Here is a 25,594-nt window from a genome sequence, read left to right as displayed (position 1 = left end):
TTAAGACACCTTCAGGATACTTGGTCACAATAGCCCTACCCAACTAATAGAAGCTTGGCCTGAGATTAAGGAATCCCAAGTGAAAAGGAAGTTGCTTTGGATACAAGTACCATCCAGGGACTTTCAGTGGCATTTGGGTACCTTGACTCAGCTGTAGAACTTGTTAAAATTGACAGCCCAAATTTTGAATACTGGAAGTCCTTAAAGCCTGGCTTGCTGTTCATTACAGACTTCATTGAGCTCTTATTTCAAAGTCGAAGCCTATGCCCAAAAATCCTCCCCAGAAGAAGCATTTATGATAAGGCTTTTATGCTAAGAATATGTCTTTATATTAAATAAATGCAAAAGCAACTATTTCTTTTTTTCATGGTTACATTTTTAATGAAATTTCCCAATTTTTACATTATGTCTATAAGAAATATTCATGATAATAATAGCTAACATTTATTGAGCACTGACTATGCTGGACACTGTTCTAAGCACTTTATTTCATTAACTCATTTGATTCTCACATCAACCCTCTAAGAGGAAATGGAGGAACAGAGAGATTAAGTAATTTGTCCAAAGTCAACCAGATAGGAAGTAGAGATGAGATTTTAAGGGTTTTACAGATCATTCAGTTTATAACCATTACCTGGAAATTGATTAAGTTGAGAGAATGAAGTTGCTGTCTCTTTCTACCCCTGTTTCTAGGGGGGTAGAAACTGAATGTATAAATTTAACAAATGCCTCTAAATGTAATGTGATTATAATAGAATGAAAATGCCTATAGGCAGAGCATGCAGTTTTGGGGCCTGTCTCGTAAGTTTCTAGCTAAAGAACATCCAGGTGTCCATGAAATGGCTGTGAAGCATTTGTGGGAAAGTGGGCAGGTCACTGTGGGCCACTGAGGCCTGGAGCTGGGCCTTGAACTCTGCATACCAGCTCTGTGATTCTGGCCAAGTCGTGGCCATTGGTGGGCCTCAGTTTCCTTAGCTATTAATATTTCCTTCCTTAGGAAATATACTACCCTGCAGTTACATGTCAAGCCAGTACCCAGGCACATTGTTGATACTTTGAAGTTGTAGATAATTTTAACAAACGTTCATGCATGAAACCAATACAAGCTACTGTCCACACTTTCTTCTTTCCTTAGCTAGAGTCTTGAGTCTTCACCCCATGTTTTTGGACAGTTTTTTACAAGCAATTTCAGAGAGGTCTGCTAAAATGAAATGCTCAACAAATTTATGGTTCTTTGCCTTCCAAATAGAGGATTCTATCTTGCCTGAAACTTAGCTTCTGGGGAGGTATTTTCCACTTGTGCTTTTTCCACATGGTGACAGTGGAGGGGTTGTGCAGACCATTTAGCTACCCTACTGAATGCTGAGTGTTCCTTGCATGACCTTATAGGAGCTCAGTGAATATTTTGTGGATGCTACTTTGAACACCATGGCTGGACAGTGAGTTGGTTTTTGTTTGAGGCCGATGCCCTTCTCCTATTCAGCCCTGTCTTGGTAGTGTGATATGTTTATTCTTTTTATTGTATTTCAAGCATTTGCATTGATGGTTCCTCAGCTCGGCTCTTGGCAATAGTTGAGAAATTTTACTTGGATATCAATTAGGGCATCGAAAAATGTGATTTCATTTTACTGTGTTTTCCTGAAAATAAGACTTAACTGGAAAATAAGCCCTAACATGATTTTTCAGGATGCTTGTAAAATAAGCCCTACTCTAAACATAAGCCCCAGTTAAGATCATCAGCCAGACATGACTGTTTCAATAAATGTAGATTTTTGTACATAAATAAATGAATAAATGTAGATTGTTGGAGCAAAAATTAATGTAAGACTCGGTCTTATTTTGGGGGAAACACGGTAGAAGAACAAGGAGAGTTTAGTGATGTGTTTGCTTTATCATTTAACCTTTATTTCTAGCAATAGTATTCATTTCCTGTGCAGCAGCCTTGTGGCCCATTTATCCAGCACCTACGATGTGCCAGGTGCTGTTCTAAGCCCCTGGGATAGAGCCGTGAACAGAAATCTCTGCCCTTATGGAAAGCAAAACAAATAAAATCCATATTAGGTTGTGAGTAGTGCTATGGAGAAAAACGAAGCTGGAAAGGGAATGGAGAAGGACAGAAATAGCAGTTGTAACATATTAAATAATGTGATCAGAGAAAGCCTCACTGAGAAAGTCACAAAGATGCAGAGGCTGTGAGGGAACAAGCATGCAGATACTCAGGGGAGAGCATTCCACACAGAGGGAAAAGCAAGGCCCTGAAGTGGGGGTGGGTGGGTAGGGTTTTCAGAACATCCGGGTGGGCAGTGTGGCTGGGGGGTGGGGGGAGGAGGGATGGAGGCCATTAGGTCACACATGTGATTGAGAGTCTGAGCGCTGGGCTAATGTTAAAGGTTTTAGAGCATAGGCTACAGGTAGCTCCATTGATGTGGTGAGGTCCTTTCCCCAGAATTCCCTTGGCTTCAGCTCTCTTATTGGCCTTTCAATTCCATCTCAAGTGGCCCCCACTTCTGAGGGCCTGGGACCTTCTCCATGGAGTTTTGAGTAAGAGGCTTCATTGGCCCTGGTCTTGGTTTGATTATTTGTTCGTTTTCCCCTTCAATCTGTAGGAGCCACTTATCAGATATTTGTCTTCCTAAAGTTTATGAGAGTCTGGAAGGTAATGATGATGGTGAGGGCTAATTAGTAGAAAGTTGCATGTCCCCAGTAGGTGCTTACTGTGTGCTCCGAATGCTTTACATGTATCAACTCCCTCAATACACAGCAACTCCATGAGCTAGAGATTATTATTCTTATTGTACAAGTGAAGGAACCAAGACACAAAGACATTAAAGGAATTGCTCAATTTTTGATGCCCAGCAAGGGTGGGATGAAGATTCAAACCCAGACAGCTGAGATCCAAAAACTGGTGCTCTAAGTAACTGCTATGCTAATGGTAGCATTCTGTGTAAGTTCCAAAGTTTCTCTTTCCACAGGATAAGCGAAAACAAAATGATTCTAATATATTCTTTTATGCAAATAACCATCGCACAGAGATGCCTCTTAAAGTAGAGGAGTGTGTGTGTGTGTGTGTGTGTGTGTGTGTGTGTGAGAGAGAGAGAGAGAGAGAGAGAGAGAGAGAGGCGGAGAACCCTAGCAGTTCTGACTGCAGTGTCTTCTGATGACAGACACCCCTCCTGCTTCCTGATGCCATTAAGAAGGACAAAGTTCTCATTATAGGTAGCCATATTTTGAGTCATTTAATATTTAAAATGGAGACTCAGTAGCCAAAGGGTAGGGGGAAGCTGAAGGGAGGTTTGCCTTTTGTTTCTTCTGCTTCATGTAAAGTTATCTTCTTTATGGCTAATATGGTTGTCTTCTTTATAGCAGAGTGTACATTTACTGATATATACAATGGAAAAGTAGGGGGAGAGTAAAACTAAAATTCCTTCATTGACTTCATAAAAGGCTCCCCCACCCCAAAAGAGTATAAAGAATGTTTTAAGCCCCTGTAGGTGGGGGATAGGGTCAGGTTCCACTTGGCTGAGCTTTAGAAAAATTGTTGCTTTGTGTGCATGTGCCTGTGCACACAAACCCAGTTGTTTATATATCCACTTAGGCTGTGAGGTTTTACATGATCAGAATTATGCCTAGTCTGTGTGTCAGATTACTGGGACGAGACGAAATGAGAGTAATCACAGCTGCATAGTAGAATTATTTTGGATGTGTACGGTCTTTTTTATATTAACTGTGCCATGGGGAAGTGTTGTCAGATGTCTTTTGCAATTTGTTATTAAACTAATCTTCTCCAAATGGCTGCACACAACATTACACATGTAAATCTAACTACCATGGTAAACACTTCACTATTCACGTGTGTGGTAAGATGGAAATATAATTGGCCGATGGGAATGTCACCTGGTACATTTCTGGCTCTAGATGGCCTATACCAGTGTAGTGGAGGCATTGACATAACCAAAATGTTCTGCCCTTTCCTTTGGTGGGTATATCTGGGTTGGTTTTCCTATTTGGTTTTGGTGAGAGTAATTGCCTTGAAATGGGTAAATCCGGAACCCAGAATGTGTGAGCAGAATCTGTATGTGGATTTTTTTTTTCTAGCTAAATCCTGTGACTAAGACTTTTAATAGAAGCCTGCCAGAATATGGCGTATCTCATCTGAAAACTATCCTTTTCTTTTTCTCTTGTTTTTAAATTACGAAACTAATATAACTGTATTATCATAAATAGAAAAATTGGAGGGTTAAGAGTTATTCAGCCACAGTTTCCCCTTATTTGAGAAAGAAGTAACTATCCTGGGGGTAGCAAGGCTCACAGTGACAGGTGGGGGAGATCCGGGGAAATGCCTCCTAGCTGATGTGGGTGTGGCCTGAGTAGCTGCGAAACACCTGTGGAAGATTGTATGGTTGAGGGAGAGAGTTGGGACCCTTCCTGCTGCTTTTGTCTGGGGTCTGACACAAGGCTGATTGCAGCTCTGAAGTCACTTCTTTCTGGGGCAGCTCCTGCTGGCTCTGGGGACACTATCTCCTTTCCTTCTCACGGCCAGCCCTAGGATAGGAACCAGCTTCTGGCAGTTGCACGTTCCTAGGTGACGCAGCATCCCAGTTTTGCTCCTGTAAAAGGTAAAGTCTCTTCATTTGCGCCTCTCGGTGACTTCTGTTCCCTACTGGGAACTTGACTGATAGAGGGATTTTTGAGGAAAGGAAAGAGCCCTCTAGAAGAGAGATGATGTGTGACTCCCATAGATAAAGAACAAATATTGGCTCTTGAGTTCATTTAGAGTCCATGCCATATGTGTGGTGTATATATGTGTGCATGTATATGACATGTTTGTCTAAAAATGCTAAAACAAATAGCCGCTGCCTTCATTAAGTTCAGGAAATATCTATTGGGTGCCTGTTTTGTGTCAGCCTCTTTGCTGGCCCTGGGGTGAAGTTGGAGGAGGGTTTTACAAATAGGAAAAAGATAGTTGTGGCCCTTGGGAGCTTCGAGGCTGGAGAAGTCAGAACAAGCAAACAGAAGTTTGGATGGGATGTGACAGTGCACAGATAAAGGTATTTACAGAGAGTTAGAAGTTGGCTGTGCAGTATGTCAGCAGGGAGTACATATTTGTATCGTTGTTTAATGATACCTGACTTTAAGAGATTTTAAAGGCTTGTCCCTGCCTCCCTTCTGCAGACAGCATTTACGCATATAGCAGGGGAAGGAAGGAAAGCTTGTGTATCAGAAGAGTGGAGGTGGGCCTGTTTGCAGGTGCAAAGTGTGCCCTTTCGTTTGGGACTGAAATATTTGCAGATGCATTCGATTTTGAGAAAGGTGTGTCCCCTGCTGGCCTTAAATCCTCAGCTTTGTAAGCAGAGAGGCTCAGGAGAGGCTAACCATTATCTACCTCTCCTGCTGGTTTGTGTGGGAGCCTTTTCTTGCTTCTGAAAATAAAACCTTGGCCTCTGGGAGGCATTCAGCCTGATTGGTAAGGGGTCCTGCTGGGCCATTTGTTCCAGGTTAAAATTCTTACTGCTACTTAGTGGGTGGCCTTTTATATTGGGACAGCTTACTTTGCAAGCTAAAATTAGGCTCACCTGGGACCCAGCCCTTATAACTGGGGATGAAGCTTTCTGCAAACATGACTACAAAGTTCCTATTGGCATTTTTTGTTTCCTAATTTAGGGCTTAGTGAGAAATATAACAGTAACATGCTCTTTAATGACTAAATTCACTTTGTAGAATTTCACAGGCAGGTCATAATTTCCTATCTAATGTTTTGTAGCTTTCTCTTTAAGAGCTCCAGAAGTTTTCAAAATCCTCATATCCCATTTATCCTTTCTTTGTGCCCCCCTTTCCCCCACTACCACCAGCTTACCAGACAAGTGCCTTTTCCTCAGGGGCTTGTCCACCTGTTTACACTGTCGATGGCCCAGACCCCTGAGAACCCCTCCCTTGACCGCTAAAGCACTAAACTTCCCAGTCCTCATTTTTCTGCTCCCATGGTTCCTTTTGTTTTTCCACCGACTCTCCCATCTTTGTTCACCTCTTAAGCACAGGCATTCCTCAAGGTCCTTCTGTTGCCAGAAAATGGGTTCTTGATGTCATCACAGGAAAGAATTCAAGGATGCATTGAATAAGCCACGCAAGCAAAGCCAAACAAGCAGAGGATTTATTAAAAGGAACACAGAGAAGGGCCAGCCGTGTGGTGCGTTGGTTAAGAGTTGGCTTGGGAGTGCCGGCTCTGAGCAGCAGGGCTGTGGTTCAGATCCCACATGAGGGCCAGTGACACTGCCCTCTATAGCTAAAATGGTGAATGACAGCTCGACCTGGAGCCGGGCTGCCCTGAGTCGCTGGCAATGGTGTAGGCTGCAGCGGGGTTGCAGTGGAGCTGCCGTGAGCTACTGTGAAAGGCTGGCAGCCAGCGTTAGCGGCTGGCAGCTGGCATGAGCTGCCGTGAGCCACCGTGAGTGGCTGTCCAGTGGCCGGCGACCGATTGTCTCACCCGGGAAGAGCGCAATGGTAATACCAACATGGGCCAGTGAAGCGACGTCCTCCACAACTAGACTGCACAAAAGGACAGCAACTTGTCTGTGCCTCTTCCCTGATTCCCCAACACTGTTTCCCTCCCCCAATTCCCCAATAAAATCTTAAAAGAAAAGAAAAGAAAGAAACAAAGAGAGTACACTCCCCAAATAGTGGGAATGGGCAGTCCAGGAAGAGGGCAACTGTACCAAAGAACAAAGAGGCTTAGGATTTTATTAGAATGAGGGCGCGAAATATTCAAGATTTAGGGGTGGCTGTCCCAGGTGGGTCCTTGCTGACCACTCCTTCCTGTTGGGAGGCGGGATTCCTTTGTCCTTATTTGGCCCTTGTCGGAACTGTCATGGTGACATTGGGGGGGGGGTGGAAATTTTTCCTGCCCACCATGCTAATAGTATTATAATCTATTACAGTTAGCTTAAATTTCACCTTGAGGGGCAAGATAGCGATCTGGGTTACTGACATCTATAATAGTTCTGGCGGGTCTGGTAGCTGCACCTTTTCTTAAGAATGAATTCACCTCCTGATTCCTTTGTCTCCCATTACTTCCTCCTTCCTTTCCTCCCCCTTCTCTTCCTGCAGCCCTGTTCTTTCCGCATATGGTAACCCTTCCTCATCCTTTCTATGGAGAGCCCTCTTCCACATCCCTGGGCTCCCCTCTTTCTGGACACAGCCCAGGGCTCTCAAAAAGCCTAGTGCCTCACTTGAGAGTCAGTACTGCTTGGAGACCTGCCTCCCCCAAACATTCCTGTTTTGATAAAATGTCCTCTCCTGCTCACCTGTGGAAATCCTGCCTAACTTAGAACTAGGATTGTCTGTGAATCCTTTAGGTTCTTTCCCAGCCAAGCTGGAAGCACTGCACTGCCCCACAAGTTCGCCCTGCCTTCCTAGGGTCTGGGCAGTGGCTCCCTCTGATGGGAGACATATCTCACAGGAATGTGACACAGAGGGATGGCATGGAGCTAGGAAAAATCCTGAGAACACCGTCTGTGTGTCTGTCTCCACCACCAAACCAAGAGCTGAGGGGCAGGGATTGTTCTATTCACTTCTTGGCCCGCAACCCTGCACACATGGCATGCCGTCAGGAAACATATGTGGAGCTGAATAAAGGCAGGTGCCAGCATTACCCCGGGGAATTGACAACAGAGGGGTCTGTTCTCAGCCTCAGCCCCTGGATGAACAGAGGCAGGAATGGTGAGGGGTGTGAGGTCTCACCATGGTTTTGATAGATTTGTTTCCAGACTCCTTCACCAGGACCCATTTTGTAGATGAAAAATCAAGGCCGTGCACCTTTATAAAGTTATCCCCAGCTATCAGTACTCGTGCTTTATGATCATTTTCTTCCTCTTGATTCTTCCCCCTCAAGCTATGCTGAAAAAAAAATCCCAGGGCCAAGGAGGTCACGACTCTCCCCTCCCCTCCACCTGCCCCCTTTCTCCCTGGAACCCCACATGCCTGGGCTGGCCTTGTTGGCAAATGGGTTCTGCCACTTTATCCATTATGTGATCTAATCACTGTTAGACCATAGGGCACCTTTGAGCATATTAGGAAAACACCCTCTTTCCTAAGTGTGGATGCAGCCCCCATGCTGGGTGCTCAGCCTGGCCACCCCACTGGCCCAGGTTTCAGCCCTCACAGGACCTTTCGGCAGGAGGCCCTGGGCAGTGGACAGCCTGCACAACTGTATGTGGGGGCTTTGCATCCAGCCGAGCCCTCATGCAATTTGTTCCCATTTTGGGGCTGGGAAACCTGCAAGCACAATGGCTTCTGTTAATGAACTTATCCTCCTATTTGGTCTTCAGATAATTTCTTCATCCTAGTGGTGTTTTCTTGGTGCAAATTTGAAGAACACAAAAGACCTTGACAAGTACTAAATAATTTTGGAGAAGGTGACATTTAAACACACCTTCCTAGATCTTTGGTATAGTCTGTGCCCTGACTCTGTTTTATTATTCTCTTAATGCTCGGCCATTTTTCCCCTATAAATACAATAGGGAGATCTTACTTAATTTTATTGTATTCACCTACTCTGTCTCCTAAGTTACTAGGACTTGTTGCTTCTTTACTGTTTGGCACTATGGGTTTTATTTCTTACTCCTAATTGCTGTCTCGATTTACCAGTGTTTTCATAGTGGTTTAGAAAATTTTACCCTAAAACCTTAGAAACATAATTAAAAACACAAACTGCTGTGTGGTAGCTGGAAGCGCTGGCATGCAGGCCACATAATGGATGATGACTGCCCGGGCAAGCTCTGTACTGTGGGTCCCTCTCCAAGTTTACCTGAGGGTCCTTAACTCCCTGGACTCTAATAATGGAGGCAGAGCTGCCACTGGCATCCTAAATATAATGACCAATTTCCAGCCAAAAGGCATTTGAAGTTTTGCTGGATGAAGGGACACAAGCCTTAAAACAGTGAAGTGAACAAACTGAAACTATCGAAAATGTATGGCAACCGGAATCCTATGGTTAATTGAATAATGTTTTAATTTTAAATAACATTTTTAATGTTTAAATTTAATTTACTTTTATATATCAGCATACTTAACACTAGAACAGCACAGAATTCTCAGAATCAATCTATCTGCATACTATCAAGAACTACAAATTGGTCTTTACCTCTTTAGATGGGAGGTTTCTCAACCTTGGCACTATCAATAATTGGGGTGGGATAATTTTCGTTGTCAGAGGCTGTCTTGTGCATTGTCAGATGTTTAGCAGCATCCCTCGCCTCTATTCCCAAGATATCAGTAGTATGGCATCCCCGACCCCCAGCTGTGACAACAAACAATGTTCAACAATGTCCCCAGAGATTGCTAAATGTCCCCTGGGGGGCAAAAGTGCCCCCAGTTGGGAAGCACTGGGTTTGTACCTTGCTGGTACACCTTGAATTTCACTTTCGAGACTGAGCCCCTTTTATCAGTCAGTTACTTTTATTATTATTATTTTTTAGTTGAGCCATCCTGCCACCTGTTGGCAACTCAGTGGCAGCTCAGCCCAGGCTGGGACTGGAACCGCTGTTGCTCAAAGCTGGCACACTTGAGCGAGCTCTTAACCAACTGAGCCACTCGGCCGGCCCTATCTGTCAGTTATTTTTAAATGTGGTATGTATTTCACAGAATATGGAAGGATTCTTATCATTTGGGTTTTTCCAGGTGTTAGATTACATACAACAAGAATCTGTTTTGTACAGAAATGGCTAGTAATCTGCCTTCTTGTGCCTTCGTGGTCTCTTTGTGTGGTGTAATAACGATAACATGCTGGGAAGCTTGAAATCTCCGTTTCCTCTGGCCATGTAAATAAGCCCATTAAATTCTTTCATCTGCACAGGCGTGGCTTGCTCAGGAGCTAGAAGGGCATGAAAGGTCCCTTGGTGGTCAATCCAGTGGCTTTGTTTAGGGGGCTTGGATGTCTGGGGCATGTTGAATCTTTGCAGATTCAGCACTGTATTGTAATTCTGGGCCACTGAATATTTAAAAGGGGATGCATACAAATCGCATCAAAATGTCATATGAGGAGACGCCAGTGCAATAATCATTTTTATTAGTTTTCTAATTTGAGGAATATTGGCTTTTTGCAGGGCTGTGCAGACTTCCTTGCATAGGTCATGAAGAGGAGTTCATTTCAGATCTTTAAGCACTTAAGGGCCTGTAAGAAATGTATGGTCCTCTGAGCTCTGAGCCTGGGTTGGGAGGACAGAAAGATGCACTAGAAGGGGATGTGACTTTAAGTCAAGAAAGAAGGATTCTAGTCCTGGATTTCAGATGCGTTGATGATGGGGCCTCAGTCAAGTTGCTTCCCTGTCTGGACTCCAGTGCTTTTTCTGTCAAATAAAGATATTGGGCTAGATTAAACCATCTCTAAGGACTCTTCCAGCTCTAAGTGAAAATGTATGGCTTTAATTAAAGTGATAAGAACTTGGTATTTTCAAATATAATTAAACAGAGTCAAAGGGGTATCTTTCTAAGAGGAGGGATAGTGGTAGGATATTAAAAATGATATTTACTCCATCAGTAAATCTTTCAAGTGATGGAAGTAATTAATGTTGCCATGGAGAATTTGTGAATTGAGAATCAACGCTGTCTTGAAATCTTCATTTGTAGTCTCCGCTCTGAAGCGAACTTCTTTGGAAGACTTGTGTGCATGTGTTTGGAGGCTGAGGGTGGGGGAGACTGTATCTTCCTCTCTCTGCGAATCTGGATGCCTGGGTGTGAGTTCTAGCTTTGCTGTGTGATTCTGGGAAAGCTGCTTCCTGTCTCAGGGCTCAGTTCTCACTTGAATGTGAAGAATTAAGCTTTGGTCTTGTGCAGAAAAGGTTAACATAGCAGGTGTACCCCTGCATGTAGCAACTTGGCTAGTAACAGCTCTCTACATGGATATTAAACTTTCTCTCAATGATTCGAGTGGCTTATGGAGCCTAAACTGTCATACAACCAATGTGGTTTATGCTGAGCACCTGCTTGCCTTCTGGGAGTCTGGAATTCTGGTACATGCTAGACAGAAGGTACAGCAGCCCCTCCTTATCCACAGGGGATATGTTTAAGAACTCCGGTAGGTGCCTGTGTTGGGGAGAAAAAATTTCCTCTATCCTTCTAGGTTCTTTTGGCTGGCCTAATAATTAACAGGAGGCAGATTAACAAGAGAAAATAACCAAATTAAATTACATACATATGTACAGAAAACCCACATACATGTGAGAGTCAGGGGCCCCACACACAACAGGTTCAGAGACAAAAAGGTAAAATGAGGTATATGTGACATCCTGAGCTAAGGAATGAGCTAAGAGGCCTGAGGATCCAGAGGCGGAGGAGGGTAATTTACAGACTGTTAAGATGAGCAGATGTTCAGTTATGAGATGTTTGCCCTGCCATATATAATAGATCACAAAAAGTTATCTCTGGTAATAACTCTAATTATTGGCAAGGCCCCTAATTTAAATTCTTTTAGGCAGTGAGGAGGGGATGGGCAGAAGTTTCTCCTGAGCCCACAGGGTCTCCATTGCCTTCAGCTCAAAATTATCCACATGCCAAAGTAAGACACCCTGGGAAGGCCTGTTCTGAACCTTTTCAGTCTCACCGTAGAAACTTCTTGAGAAGTTTCACACTCCAGAAGTTGGGTTGATAGATTGCTCCATCTCATTGAGCCAGCCTCTTAATTCTAAGAACAGGTCAGTTCATTTAAACCAGCGGTTCTCAACTTGTGGGTCGTGACCCCTTTGGGGGTCGAACGACCCTTTCACAGGGGTCGCCTAAGACCATCGGAAAACAAAAAGATATTTACATTACGATTCATAACAGTAGCAAAATTACAGTTATAGAGTAGCAACGAAAATAATTTTATGGTTGGTGGTCACCACAATATGAGGAACTGTATTAAGGGGTCGCGGAATTAGGAAGGTTGAGAACCGCTGATTTAAACAGTTGTATCTAATTTCAGGAGGCAGTGCTGCAAGTCGGCTTGCAAAGTTAGGGCTATATGGTGTGAGCAATCAGGAGTTTAATAAGATGCATTTCTGTGGAAATAAAGAAAGCAATGTTTAATGATCGGAGCAGGCCATAATCCCAGTTTCTGAGTTCTGAAGGCAGCCAGTGGAGAAGATACCTCGATGTCCGGCTCAAAGCATCTTAAGATAGAGAGCAGGTAGTGACAATTTGATAGATTTTCCTGGTCTACAGTTTGAATGTTTCTGGTGATCTTTCTGAGTGGCCACATGATAGGCATGAAGATTGTTCATACATGACTTGCTGTGTTGATTTTCCTGATGTTTATATCAAGTTTCCTAGTTTCCATTTGCAGGGCTTCAGGAAATAAGGTAGTTTAGGTTCTTAATTATTCCAAGCCAGGAGGGTGGGAGAAAAACTGGAAACGTTAGTTTGGACAGTCATAGCCAGATACTAGAGGAAACTAGAACAACTCAGGATCCAGTCCAGTTTACAGATAGGAATAAAATCTTAAAACACAATGAACAGTAATACAATCTAATATCCACAAAAGTGTGTTATTGAAATATATATTTTCCTTCTGAAATCACCCTGTTTTACCAAAGATGGCTAAATTAAAACTAATTTATCTGCAAAGTAAGTAATTTCAATAAACTTGGCCTGCTGTTTACATAGGTGTAGCAAGAATAGTAATGAATATAGGCTCTTTCAAATCTGCTTGGCCGAACCATTTCATAAGGAACCTCAGATTGAACTTTCAAACACCTCTTGAGAAAGGATGGCGTGAGATTTCATCATGCTACTCAACAATGTGCAGTTTAAAACTTATGAATTGTTTATTTATGGGATTTTTCTGATTAATATTTTCAGACAGTGGTTTACTGCAGGTAACTGATACTGCAGAAAGTGAAACTATGGATAAGAGGGCACTACTATATCTATATGATGAGCCCCTGTTAAAAATCTCTGGGTGCTGAGACTAACGAGCTTACGTGGTAGACAGGGATATAACTATATGCTCATTTCTGTGAGCCCTTCCGGTGAATCACTGAACCTGGGTTTGATCTTGAGGACACAGGACATAAGTACTCTAAAACTCTCTGAAAAACGTCTCAAGTAGAAATCTTTGAGTTATTATTATTTTTTTCTGAGTAAAACTTATTTCAATATTTAGGCTTTTCCCCCCTTAGCTTGGTAGTGAGAAAAGCTCATGGTAGAGGCAAGTGGGTATTAGTGGGCAGAAATCCCCATTCTTTGGTCAAACCATAGCCTAGCTGGCCATTAGATGTGTGCTTTCAATTGTAAGAAAATAAATGCAAGTGAGAAAAGGTCAATGTAAAGTGAGACAGTAACTAGTGTCAACTGAAGGTTGTTGTAGCTAATTCAATGCCAACAGGAGTTCCCAATTTGGAGTGTGGTGAATGAGGAGACTTTGTTCAGTGAAAATGGTTCAGTTGCGTAACAGCTCGGCTGAAACACCTGAATAGTGAGACAGCTCAGTTGTCAGAGCTCTGGTCAGCATTATAGCTCCAGCTGTAGCTCCAGCTGAGGAAATGCAATCTTTGGTGTAAACAGAAAGTGCGCTCTGCTGAAGCAGAGGTAAAGCTGGCTTATATAGAGAAGAGTGCTCACTGCCAGTTCCTTATTGGTCCTTTTCTATGCAAATGAGGGCTCCAAATCCTTGTGGTGGTTTGGTCCAAATAGCACTGTCCTTAGTCAGAATGGGGCCACTGTGATTGGTTGGTAAAGATGCAAATGAGGATATAGCTGTGCAGCTCTAATTGGATGGAGAAAGTCTCAGTCCTATTGGTCAAGTTTCAATCCTAGGAGATGGCAGAAGTACAGTGTAGCAGGCTGTGGATTTTTCCTGAAATGCAGCATGCATGCAGAACCTCTGTAAACAATGGCTGCTAGACTCTGGTTATGAATTTGAGCCTAATTAACCAAGAGGGGTCCTTTTTGGCAGGTATATTCTTCTTGGGTTCAGCACTAGGCAATAGTATTTTAGCCATTATCCTATTAGCGCTCTCTCTTTCTCTCTCTCATATTGGTGTATTCGTCTATGTTGTTGAATTGGATATAATTGGATTTTTAAGACTGAAGCTATTTATAATTTGAGGGGAGCTTGTTGTTTGACAGAGTCCTCCTGTGAATTGATTCCTGATTTATCTTTGGAGCAAGCCAACATGAGTGGGGGAGTTGTGTGAGCCTTCGCATCGAGTGTTCTGGTTGAAAGAGATGTGCTTGTTATAGCAATCAAGGAGGTTCCATTTACTAGCAATAGAAATCCCTTATATTAGTTTAAGTGAAATAAATGAGAACATAATTACAGAATGCCATTGGCTGGATCCATGGTCTCAAGCAATGATATCAGATTTTTGTTTCTGTTCCTCCCTGCCTCCTTCCTTCTCTCTCTTTTCTTCTTTGTCAATTTCATTCTCAGGCTGGCTCTACAATCTGTGATGGCCTTGAATTGTCCCTGAAGGCAGGGTCAGCTTAGTATCAACTACCCCTGCTGGGAAGGGACAGACCCTTCCCCCCGCCACTACCCAAAAAATATTTCTTTTACCAGAAGAAGGAAGAAAGAATAAGTAAAAACAACTGTCCAGTATATGTGTTCATGTGAATCCTGGGAAAAGGTTCCATGGAATCTACCAAGTTGAGTGTTGTAACTGATTGGTGTCTTTCAGGACCATCCATAAGTATGGAAAGAGAATATGGCCTTTTTTTCCTGATGGATAATAATTGTATTAGAGTCTTCATCTGGGCCAGGGACTGGGGCTATGATTGTGGCTAGAATACTAGTCCTGGCTACAAAGGTGGTATGTAGTGTGAAGGCCATCTTCCTTATTAATGTGGATAAGGGGGTCTTTATTTACATGCGTTCTTTTAAATTTAATCTTTGCAGTTGAATTTTGACAGAACTCTAAGTCTGTTGTGTCGTATACAGGTGAGAAGGAAATTGCTGTGGTTGAAATGAGGTAGGAGTGGAATGGGATGCCCTGTGCAATCCCTAAGGCCTTAAATGTACAGAGTCTAAGGAATTCATTTTCAAAAACCTGAGGTAGGTGGGCCACCCATGGCAGAGAGTTTGCAAATGTTTAATTCACTGCCCTGATACCGAGTTATGAATTATTTATCAGCACTGAGTGGAACTAAAACTGATCTAATCAGGTAAGAATTATTGTCATAAGATTAAGAAAAACCATGACTCCTTATTTTTATTTTCTTTCGGGGCATCAGCATGGATTCATCGTTGATTTATAGCTCAGTATCACTGGGAAATTATCCCGGTTCATGTAAAATGTCAAAAAAACACACAAAAAACCCCCAGCTCTCCATCTATAAAATTCTGGCAGTGCTCAGTTTAGGTTATTTGTATCAGGTAATCAGCTGCACTGTGGGTCTTTGGCTTGGTGACCTCATGGGATGCCTATAATATCACATTGGAGGGTTGTATCTGCATATTTGTTGTTATGACTGATCCCCAGGCTTCTCTTGTGAAGTTGTATTGATTATATGATGGACCTAATGTCTTTTCTTTGCTGTTGTAGTCTCCTCACTTCAGAATGCTCACAGGACGGTGCATAATAAATGCATTTGTTGACTTAGAAACCAGACATAAGATTTCTTTCCTTTATTTTTGTTTCTACCTTTTTGTAGCCTGTAATGACTCATGCTCGAGGTTAAGGAAAGCTGGTGATACTTTATTGAAACATAATACACTTTGGGGCACTTCAAAATATTTCAGTTAACATAAGCTTTCTAATAAAATGAATCATATTTGTTGAGTAAATTACTTTATTCTATCTTAAATCATATTAGGGTCTAGTTTTATTTTAAGTGGTAAATAAAAATGCTAAGGTTATACAATTAACTACTTCAGATATTATGGCAACCTTTAAAAAAGAGACTATGTAAGTTTTCAACCCCTGACAGAGGAGGCAATATAGCAAGTGGAGACCTGACCTTCTTAGCCATATTTACTGTAAAATATGTCCTCTGTCCACACAATTGTAGCGTTGAGGATATTTGCATTTGCTCCTCCTCTTCTTGATTCCATTAGCATAATCTCAAACTAGAAGGGAAATATTTTGTTGCAAATGGAGAAAGGTGCTATCTCGGGACTTTAATTTTGGGAAATCTGTGACTCTATCTTAATTTTGTTTTGTGTATATTGAAAAATAGTGGATCAATTTGATTTTTCAGTGGACTATAGGCCCTGGTAGTCAAAAATCCCTGCAAGTTAAATATCCATTTAGACAAGTCTTTTTGACCAAATCCAGTTTAAGTCGATGATGGCGAGTAACTACATACATAGTACCTGATTTACAGGGGCCATATCAAAAGTGTTTCGGCTTCTTTTTTGGTTGTGGTGCATGAACCTCTATCTCCACCTTGGAAATCCATGTAGGTAGATAACACAGAGTAAGACAACCGCAGCACACAAAAAAGATACACAGGAAAACGGAGCATCATTTCAACCTCACATGCCCCGTCCCCTTCTGAGGTAATTAATCAAATCGGCGATAATTTGTTGTGCAACTTCTTTGAAATTTTATCTGTATATGGATGTTTTTATTTGTGTTCACATGCATATATCCCACACACATTTTAATAATCACCTTATGAATAACCTGCCTTTACTCACTCACTACCTTTTGCGGCATTACAAATCTTTTTCAAGAGCTTAATGATATCATCTCATAGTATGAATGCACAATAAGTTATTAAGTCATTGCCTTACTAATGGATGCCTGAGTGGTTAATACTTGTTGTTATACATCTGTAATGAACACTCTTGTATGTATTCTTTCTGCAATTGTGCCAGTACCAGTACAGAATACATTTCTCAAAGTAGAACTGCTGTGTTCAATGAATGTATATCTTACATTTTGCTAAACGCCTCCAAGTTTCCCTTCAAAGAGATTTCCTCACTGACATTGAATGATAGGATTTGTATCCCCACACCCTTACCAACACTCAGCATTTAAAAAAGCCTTTTAGTTTTGCCATTCTAATAGGTCAAATGGAATGATGCTTTCTTTTATTCAGTTTTGCCGTTCTATGATTATTGGCTGTTTTAGATTCCTTTTTCTGAAATTGCCTGTTCACGTTCTTTCTTCACTTTTAGACTCTTGGACCTTTTAAAAACATGATTTGTAAGTATTCTTTTAAAAAATTAAAGTATAATAGGCATATGGAAATGTACACAGATCAAATGTATGCAGTTTGATGAATTCTCAAATAATGAACACTCCTGTGTAACCTCCACTCATACTCATCTTTTCATCCCAGAAGTCCTTCTCCTACCCCTACCCAGTCACCACTCCCTGCTCTAGAGGTAACCACTACTCTCCTGAATCCTACCATCATAACATTGCTTTGTCTGCTTTTGAATGTTATACAAACAGAATCCTAAATAGATTACCTGTCCAATGAATGCTTTTGTTTTTGCCTTCCTTTCTCCTCATCCTTATTTGTTGAGATTCATACATGTAGTTGCAAGTAGCTATAATTCATTTATTGTCACTGTTGTATAGTGTTCATTGGATGAATCTACCACCCATTTATCCATTCTACTGTTGCATATTTGTACTGTTTCCAGTTTTGATAATTATGGACACTGCTGCTGTGAACATTTTTGTAAGCATCTTTTGTTTTCAATATGTATGCATTTTGGGGGAATACATATCTAGGAATGGAATGGCTGGATCATAGTATACAATTAGTTTTTACAATTAGAAAACTGGCAACCAGTTTTCTAAGTGTACCAGTTTACACTTCCACCAGCAGTTTTTAAGAGTTCCAGTTGAACCACATCCTTGCTAATATTTGATAATGGTCAGCCTTGCTAATATTTGAAAAGGTATCTCTGTGGTTTTAATTTTCTTTTTCCTGGTTACTAATGAAGTTGAGCATATTTTCATGTCTGTTGGTCATTTCTGTATATTTCATAAGGAGACTGTTAAGTCTTTGGCTCATTTTCCTATTGGGTTGTTTTCCTCTTTCTTTTTGATCTATAAGACTTCTTTGTATATTCTGGATATAGTCTGCTGGTTGTTTTAAGTATTGTAAATAACTTGTCCCACTCTGTGTCTTGCTGCTTTGCTTTTAATGGGGTCTTGTAATGTAGTTTAATTTACTCATATTTCCCTTTATATGAATGCACTTATTTTCTGTTTAGGAAATCTTTTCCTTCCACCAAGATTAAAATATTTTTACATATTGTAGTTCAGATATTGCCTGTGTTATCTTGTACTTAGCATATCTACAGCTCATCCACAATTTTTTTTCCCATGTGTATGGTGTGAGTTAGGGCCAATGGCTCAGGATCACATATTGAAAAGACCTTCTCCCCAGTGTTATAAATCCTTTGTTATAAATCAAGTGACCATCTATGTTTAGATCTTTTTTTGTTCTGTGTTCTTTTTGTTTATCCTTGTGCCAATACTATTCTATCTTAAGTACCGTAGCTTTGAAATAAATCTTGATATCTGGTAGTGACTATCTTCCAGTTTTGTTGCTGTTCGGTATTGTCTTGGCTATTCTTGACTCTTCACTTTCCACTTAAACTTTCAATTCTCTCATAAAAAATTGATGGAAATTTGATTGCTAATATTGAGTCTACTAATCCATGAAAATGGTATATCCCTTTATATGTTTAGTCTTCTTTAATTTCTCTCAATATGTTTTATGATTTTCCTAGGTAGAGGTCTTACACATTTTTCATTAGTTTGTTCCTAGGTATTTGATTTTTATGCTGTTAAAAGGAATATCTTTTTAAAATTGCATTTTCTTACAGTTTGTGGCTAAGATAGAAAAAATGGTACTTGTGTTTTGACTTAGTGTCTGATGGCCTAATGTATTGCTGAACTCAGTTATTAATTCTTTTCGGTTCCCTGGTCCTGTCTGCCAGTTTGCCAGTACCTCACTGTTCTAATAATTGGGGCTTTATGGAGACCTAGGGCATGAAGCGAAGCAGCATGCAGCTTTAATTTCAGTATCACAGTGCTTTACATTTGATCTTGGTAATCTACCTCCGGGAGCATCTCCCTGCCTTGTGAGCCAGAGAAGACTGCACGTCAGACAGTGCAACCTCTGCTCCGCTCCGCTCATTGAAAATGCCATTGGTTTTCTAACTACCCGATTCCTACAGTGGCTGTCTCAGCAATTACTCCTTTGGTTCAACCTACCTTGCTGTTCAGTGTGTGGAATATGGGGAAGAGTTTCAAGAGTAAATGCTGCAGGTCACTCCCCAGCTTGGTATTGTATATAAGGGGTAATATTTGAGCTCTTGATGATTGTGCCTTTTGAGCTCTGCATAAGATTTGATTGAGGTATATTATCAGCTCTCAGCATCTTCACTCAGTGTAATGTAAATTTTAATGTATTTGGCAGATACTCTATAATTTGTGGTTTGAGGTCGGCCTTTTCCTAGTTTCTTTGATCATGTTCTTTCTCTGGTTTTCGGTGCTGCTTGTTGCTTTGGTGGGTTTTTATAGAGGTGAGCAGTAGGGAGGGAAGGGAGAAAAGGTCTTTATTCTGCCAAGTTTTACTTTTATTCTCTGAGTGATGTTAATGGTCTTCTAATGACTTTGATTAGCTGAGATGGGTAAATATTTATTTAGCACCATTTCTTTAAGCCAAGTCTTTGAAGTGCTTTCCTGTTTCCCATAATAGTTCTACTTTTTTTTTTTTTTAAAGTTCTTTAGCAGCTCTTTAAACTAAAGTGGTATGGTAGCAGCAGAGTCAGACAAAGCGCCATCTTAGTGACCTGGCAAGGATGACCTTAGGTGGAAAGGTCCATGCCCTTGCTAGCTCTAGTTGCCAATAGTACTGTTGTAGCTTTTGGTTCTAGCATGAATTAATCATTGCAGGTTAAGGAAAAACCAGACATTATATTAGGGTTTAGTAATTCCTCAAGCATTTATTGAGCGCCAACTATGTGCTGGTGCTTTCATAGACCCTGGGGATAGAGAGTTGAATACAATATAACCCCTGACTTCAAGTTTGCATACGCTGGTTGGAGAAGACCCAGGATCTTTTCTATGTGATAAAAAGGGAGTGCAGTAGGGGCAAAAGGCTTTGGGTACCAGAGGAGAGACACTGAACCAAGTTAGAAATAATGGACTGAGCATGAGCATTCAAACTTCAAATTCCCAGCAACCAGAACCGCAATCACAACAGAAGGCTACAGAAGACAAACCGTGAGGGTTCTGTTACATAAAATGTTCCACTATCTCTGTTTTTGATACAATGAATGCTTTATTTACTAGGAAAAAGTAGCAGTGTTTTGTGATTAAGGGATAGTTAGGGCTTTCAGAGGCATATTTCATCAAATCATTCACGGGCAAGTAACTGCTGTATCCTCAGCTTGTCATGACACTGTGTGGCATGTAGTAGATGCTTAATAAGCATTTGTTTATTGAACGAAAGTGATTGGTGAGCTCAGGCTGCCCCTGTTGGTCTGGACAGAGTACGTTGCACGATGCACTCTGGGATTTGAGCGTGGCCTGAGGACGCCTGGCCAGCCTGGGCAGGGACTCGGCCAGGCCTGCTGCCCACAGGCAACAGACTACTTTCTTGAGAGTTGTGCTGGCATTATGGGAAACTACAGCACAGGCAGGAGTAAAATTATGTGCAAGGGAGAATATGCCATTGATGTTCAGCAAAAACCGTGCTCTCACCACTAGTCCTGGCCAGTGAGGTCTTGGGAATGAATGCAACACCAAGTGAGAGTTGGATTGCTTCTTCCATTGAAGATAGTCTTGTTTGTCATAAAATTCATAAAAGTTGGGTAACCATGGCTTCAAGCAACTCTTCCTCCTCTTTATTTCTAGTTTGCAGAAGCAAAGTGAAAGTGTGCTGTGCAGTGAAGGAACTTCAACATGAAAAGCTGGGCTCTTGGCGTTTTGTTTTGAAGTTGGTGCCTCCCATGTGTGTGACTGCTGAGAACCTGTCTAAATTGGGTCTCTTCCTTTTAAGTGACAGTTAGTTGTCCCACTCACATTTCAGTAACACAGATTCCTGCTCTGGAATGGGGGTCGGTGTATTTCATGTTATGCTGACTGAAGCAAAGTGAATATATGGGTGTTGGAGGCAGCAGGGGGTGGGGGTGGGGGTGGGGGTGGGGGACCCTCATCCAAGGTGGAGACTCTCCTTGGATTTTTCTCATTCTGATTTTTTTTTCCTGTGTGCAATTTTGGACTTGCTCATGGCTTTCTATGTTCAGGGCTGTTCCTGCTTTTCCTGTAGTCCTAGGTCTTGGCCATTTACAGATGCTCCAAGTTCACCTTAAAAGAATGGTCCTTATAGAGGCTGGTTTCTCCATTGTGCCCCACAGAATGCTGGCTCCCACTCCATTTGCTCAGGGAATAGCTGTCTGTCACAGCTGGCTCTCTTGGTATGCCGAACCCTTCGCTTTCTTCCTGAAGACTGTTTACTGCAAGCTGGAGCTAAGGTGTTACTTCGATCAGTCAATCAATCAATCAATCAGTCAGTCAATCAACCAGTCAAGCAGAATGCTTCCATGTGTTCAGGCACTGATCTAGGCATTTGGGAGACATCCCGGAACAAAGCAGAAAAACTTCCAGCCTTTGTAGGGATTACATTGTAAGGACGGAGGGGGCAGAGATGGTACACAATTTTCATAGGTAAGTACATCAAGTAGTGTGGTAGGAGATGATATGAGCTCCAGATAAAACACAGAGCAAAATGAGGAGGAGCTAAGATGTGGGAGCTGGGGCAGGTTGCAGTATTCAATAGGGTGGACAGGAGAGGCCTATGAGGTGAACTTTGACTAGAGACCTACAGGAGATGAGGGAGTGGCCGGTTGGATACTGGGGTTGGCGGGGCTGGAGTGGACTGAGCAGGTGCAGCAGGTAGGGGGAGAGATCAGCTCATGGTACCTCATCCATTATAAAAACTTGGGCCTTTACCCAGAGTGCAACAGGTTGAACCACTCTGTCTGCATGTCAAGAATGCTTGGGTAGAGAGAGGTACAGGCAAGGGGCCAGTTAGGAGGATATGGGGCTGCAGGCAAGACATTTTGGTAGTTGCTTCCTGTTATAAACCTGAACGCAAATGCATCTTTCATTGCACAGTGGCCTAGGTCACTATCAAAGGACACTCCATGCCCCCAGGGCTGTAGCACAGGGGCAATATCTTACAGCCTCTTTAAGCCACTCTTGCTATGGGTTATACAGATTATTATGGGGGAGGGACTGTATGGCCACTTTTTCATAATCACCCACCTCTTGGTCATGTAAAAGACAGAAAGAGAGGCTTGTGATCATCCCTGAGGTCTTGGCAAGGGTTTGCCTGTCTGCAGACAGGTGGAGCCCTGGAGACTGGGTGGGCAGTGTCCATAGCCTGCCTGGAGCCACTGAGTGGTCCTCAGGTTCTACAGAAGGCAAAGAGCTCTCAAATAATGGCACAGGCTTTGAGAACCTGGCCTATGGGATGGTTCTTTGTAATGTTTAAGGGCCAGACAGTAGGAAATACTGAAGGCTACTGCTCATGCAGCACAATGAATATTGGCCAGGCATTTGCTGGGAACTGCAGATATGGAGCTGAAACGACTGTCCTTTCCCTTAAGCTGCTCATGGGCTACAACTGAAGTCCCATACTCAAGCCCAGTGGGTCAGCCAGCTACCCAGAGGGGCCAGGAGGTGAGCGAAGCCAGCTGGGTCTAATGCTGCAGGTCAAACAGGTGCCCAAGAGCACACGCCCCATCCAAACACAGCTCTGGCAGCTCTGGGAGGAAGGGACAGCCCAGCATCAGCACATCTCAGTTTTTCCAGAGAAGCCAAAAATCTAGGTGTTCTCTTTTCCACCCTTCCTTCCATCCTTCCTTCCATCCTTCCTTCCTTCCTTCCTTCCTTCCTTCCTTCCTTCCTTCCTTCCTTCCTTCCTTCCTTCCTTCCTTCCTTCCCTCCCTTCATTTAAAATTGCAAGGTCTTCTGATTTAAGAATGTTGGCAGCCAATTTTAATTTGAATAATATTGTGTAGGTTAAAACCAAAAACTTCCAGATTTCATCCTCAGGTACCCCTTTTGCAAATTTTGGTTTAGACAGATACAAAATAGAAAGGGAAGTCCCTAGGCTTCAGCTGAAGATGAGTAGTTTTATGGGCTACATGGAGAAAAGTTTTGTTGGTTTGTTTTTCAAACTGTTTCGTGCTCTTTTCCTTCAATGATGACTGAATTCAACATCTTAACACAAATTTTTGTAGTGGTTATAATCTTTTTTGAGTGGGAGAGAGCCTGGAAGTTACTGGAGGTTCTATTGAGGTGAGTTAGAATGTAAATCAATTAATTTTTACCTCTTCTGCCTAGGTTGCAGCAAGTGTAATGAAGGTGGGTAATGGAAAGTTGCCTTCTCAAATTGGGCTAGTTTCATGGTCTGGGTCAGGTTGTTGCCAGGCGTCAATGTGACAGAGGTGGTCTAATTAAAGTGGGATTGATTTATTAACAGAGTGTTACTGGTCACATAATTTAGCAACTTGGAGGTGTTATGGGGCCTAGGGTATGGCTAAAAAGTGCTAAGCCTCAAGGTAATTATTGCCTGATTTTGGAGAGAATGACAGATGGGTCCTTGTTGTTGCTATAAATCTAGCCTGTAATTGAAATAGTGTTCTTTGTTTAACGTTGTTGAGGGGCTCTGGCATTGACCCTCGGTTGCCTTGCTGGCATTCTTGCCTCTCGGGCATTTCCAAGGCACTTTGTCTGAACCTCTGCAACACTCCCACAAAGCCTGCTGATTATTCAGCGACTGGATTTGCATTTGGCTTTGCCCTGACAATGGGTTGCCTGGGTCTCTCCATGTTCCAGCTGTCTTTCTGTTTGAATTTGAGTTTCCAGCTGACATGCTTTCTGGCCTGAATGTGACTTAGTTAAAGAGGGCCTGGCCTTTAACCAGACCTGTATAAATATTTATTTAAGACTTCTGTTTTATGTGTGCTCCTGGGAGGGTAGCTGTTATTACCCACTTGACACCCAAATGGAAGTAGAGTGTAAGACCAAGCAAAAATCTGGGAGACAGGGAGTGACATTTTGCTTGTGTTCCTTACCCTGGCTTGCTTGGCTCTCCCTCATGCTCTGGTGAACTCTTTGGGGAGTTAGCAACCCGCTCATGTATGTGAGTTGGCATAGAGAGATGGATTTCAGAAACTTAGATGTAGTAAAGACATGTAAGGTAGCCAGAAGCATTCATGAGCTCATAATACACACGACTCTCAGATGTGCAACATAAATTCAGTTTCTGCCATTCTGTTGTAGATCTTTGGCTATATTGTTATGAGTTGGGAATCTCCCCACAACAGAATGGATTTCTTGTTTTGATTTGAATGGTCCTATGCGATGGTTATAGAAAATGTGGAAAATACCAAAAAAGTTAAAAGGACAGATATTCACTCAAATATTGGGTCGTCGGGAAAGTCAAGATGTATTTTTCTATGTTTTTCAATGCAAAAATGCGTCATGACTTTACCCATGACCCAATATTTCCACCCACCAAAGATTAACTACTGTTACCAGTTGAGAGCTTTTTTTCTAGTTGTTTTCAATAATTTTTTTAATACATGGTTGTATTGTAAAGCTAGTTATAGCATATATATCATCTTGTATCTTGTCCTTTTCTACCTAATTTTTTGCTAAAGCAACAGGGAAATATCTTGTAAGTTTCCCCTTCTTCCCTTTTGCTTCAGACAAAATGGCCTCACGCATTGCCAGGAGTTCCACCTCAGGGCCTTTGCATGGACTCTTCACATTATCTGGAAGGTTTTTCCTCTCAATGCCTGCATGGCTCACTCACTCACCTCCTCTAAGTCTTTGTTCAAATGTCACCTTCTCAGTAAGGCCTCTCCTGACCTCCCTATTCAGTTTACACCTGTGCTAGCCAGAATGCCTCCTGACCTGGGTCCATTCTTTCCCATGGCACCCGGTACTGATGGCACCAACATATCACCTATCTGTTTATTATCAAAATCATTATTCTAATATGCCCACAAAAGCATTAACCAACACTACTTTTTGTAAGCATTTTTTTAAAAAAGATTTTTATTGGGGAATTGGGGAGAGGAACAATGTTGGGGAATTGGGGAGGGGGAATAATGTTGGAGAATTGGGGAAGGGGAACATTGTGTTTTTCCAGGACCCATCAGCTCCAAGTCAAGTTGTTGTCCTTCAGTCTTAGTTGTGGAGGGTGCAAGCTCAGCTTCAAGTCTAGTCACCGCTTTTAGTTGCAGGGTGTGTGTGTGTATGTGCATGTGTGGGGGTGCAGCCCACCATCCCATGTGGGAGTCAAACCGGCAATGTTGCTGCTAAGAGCACATGCTCTCACCATCTTAGTAGCAGCTCAGCTCGGGCGCAGCTCACTGACCCATGTGGGAATTGAACCAGCGATGCTGTTGCTCAGAGCTCGTGCTCTTAACCAACTGAGCCACTCAGCCAGCCCCTTTGTAAGCATATTTATTTATTTATTTATTTTTATTTTTTTCATGTGGGAGTTGAACTGGCAACCTTGCTGTTAAGAGCGCACGCTCTGTCCACTGAGCCATCCAGGTGGCAGCTCAGCTCAGCTCAAGGTGCCCAGTTCGGTCCCAGGTGTAACCCACCATCCATCGAACAGGCAA

The 25,594-nt window shown here is 42.2% G+C and overlaps 1 protein-coding gene across 1 annotated transcript in view; it reads left to right on the top strand.

The window, feature by feature from the left end:
* The window catches only part of TMEM163 (transmembrane protein 163), a 218,367-nt gene that overhangs the window by 104,097 nt on the left and 88,676 nt on the right, over positions 1-25,594 (top strand). The gene's annotated exons all lie outside the window — the stretch shown is intronic.

The sequence above is a fragment of the Hipposideros armiger genome, unplaced genomic scaffold, assembly GCF_001890085.2.
Source record: "Hipposideros armiger isolate ML-2016 unplaced genomic scaffold, ASM189008v1 scaffold_856, whole genome shotgun sequence".
In the NCBI taxonomy this organism is placed as follows: Eukaryota; Metazoa; Chordata; class Mammalia; order Chiroptera; family Hipposideridae; genus Hipposideros; species Hipposideros armiger.
Note: the sequence above shows the minus strand (reverse complement) of the source record. Positions and strands in the feature narration are given on the sequence as shown.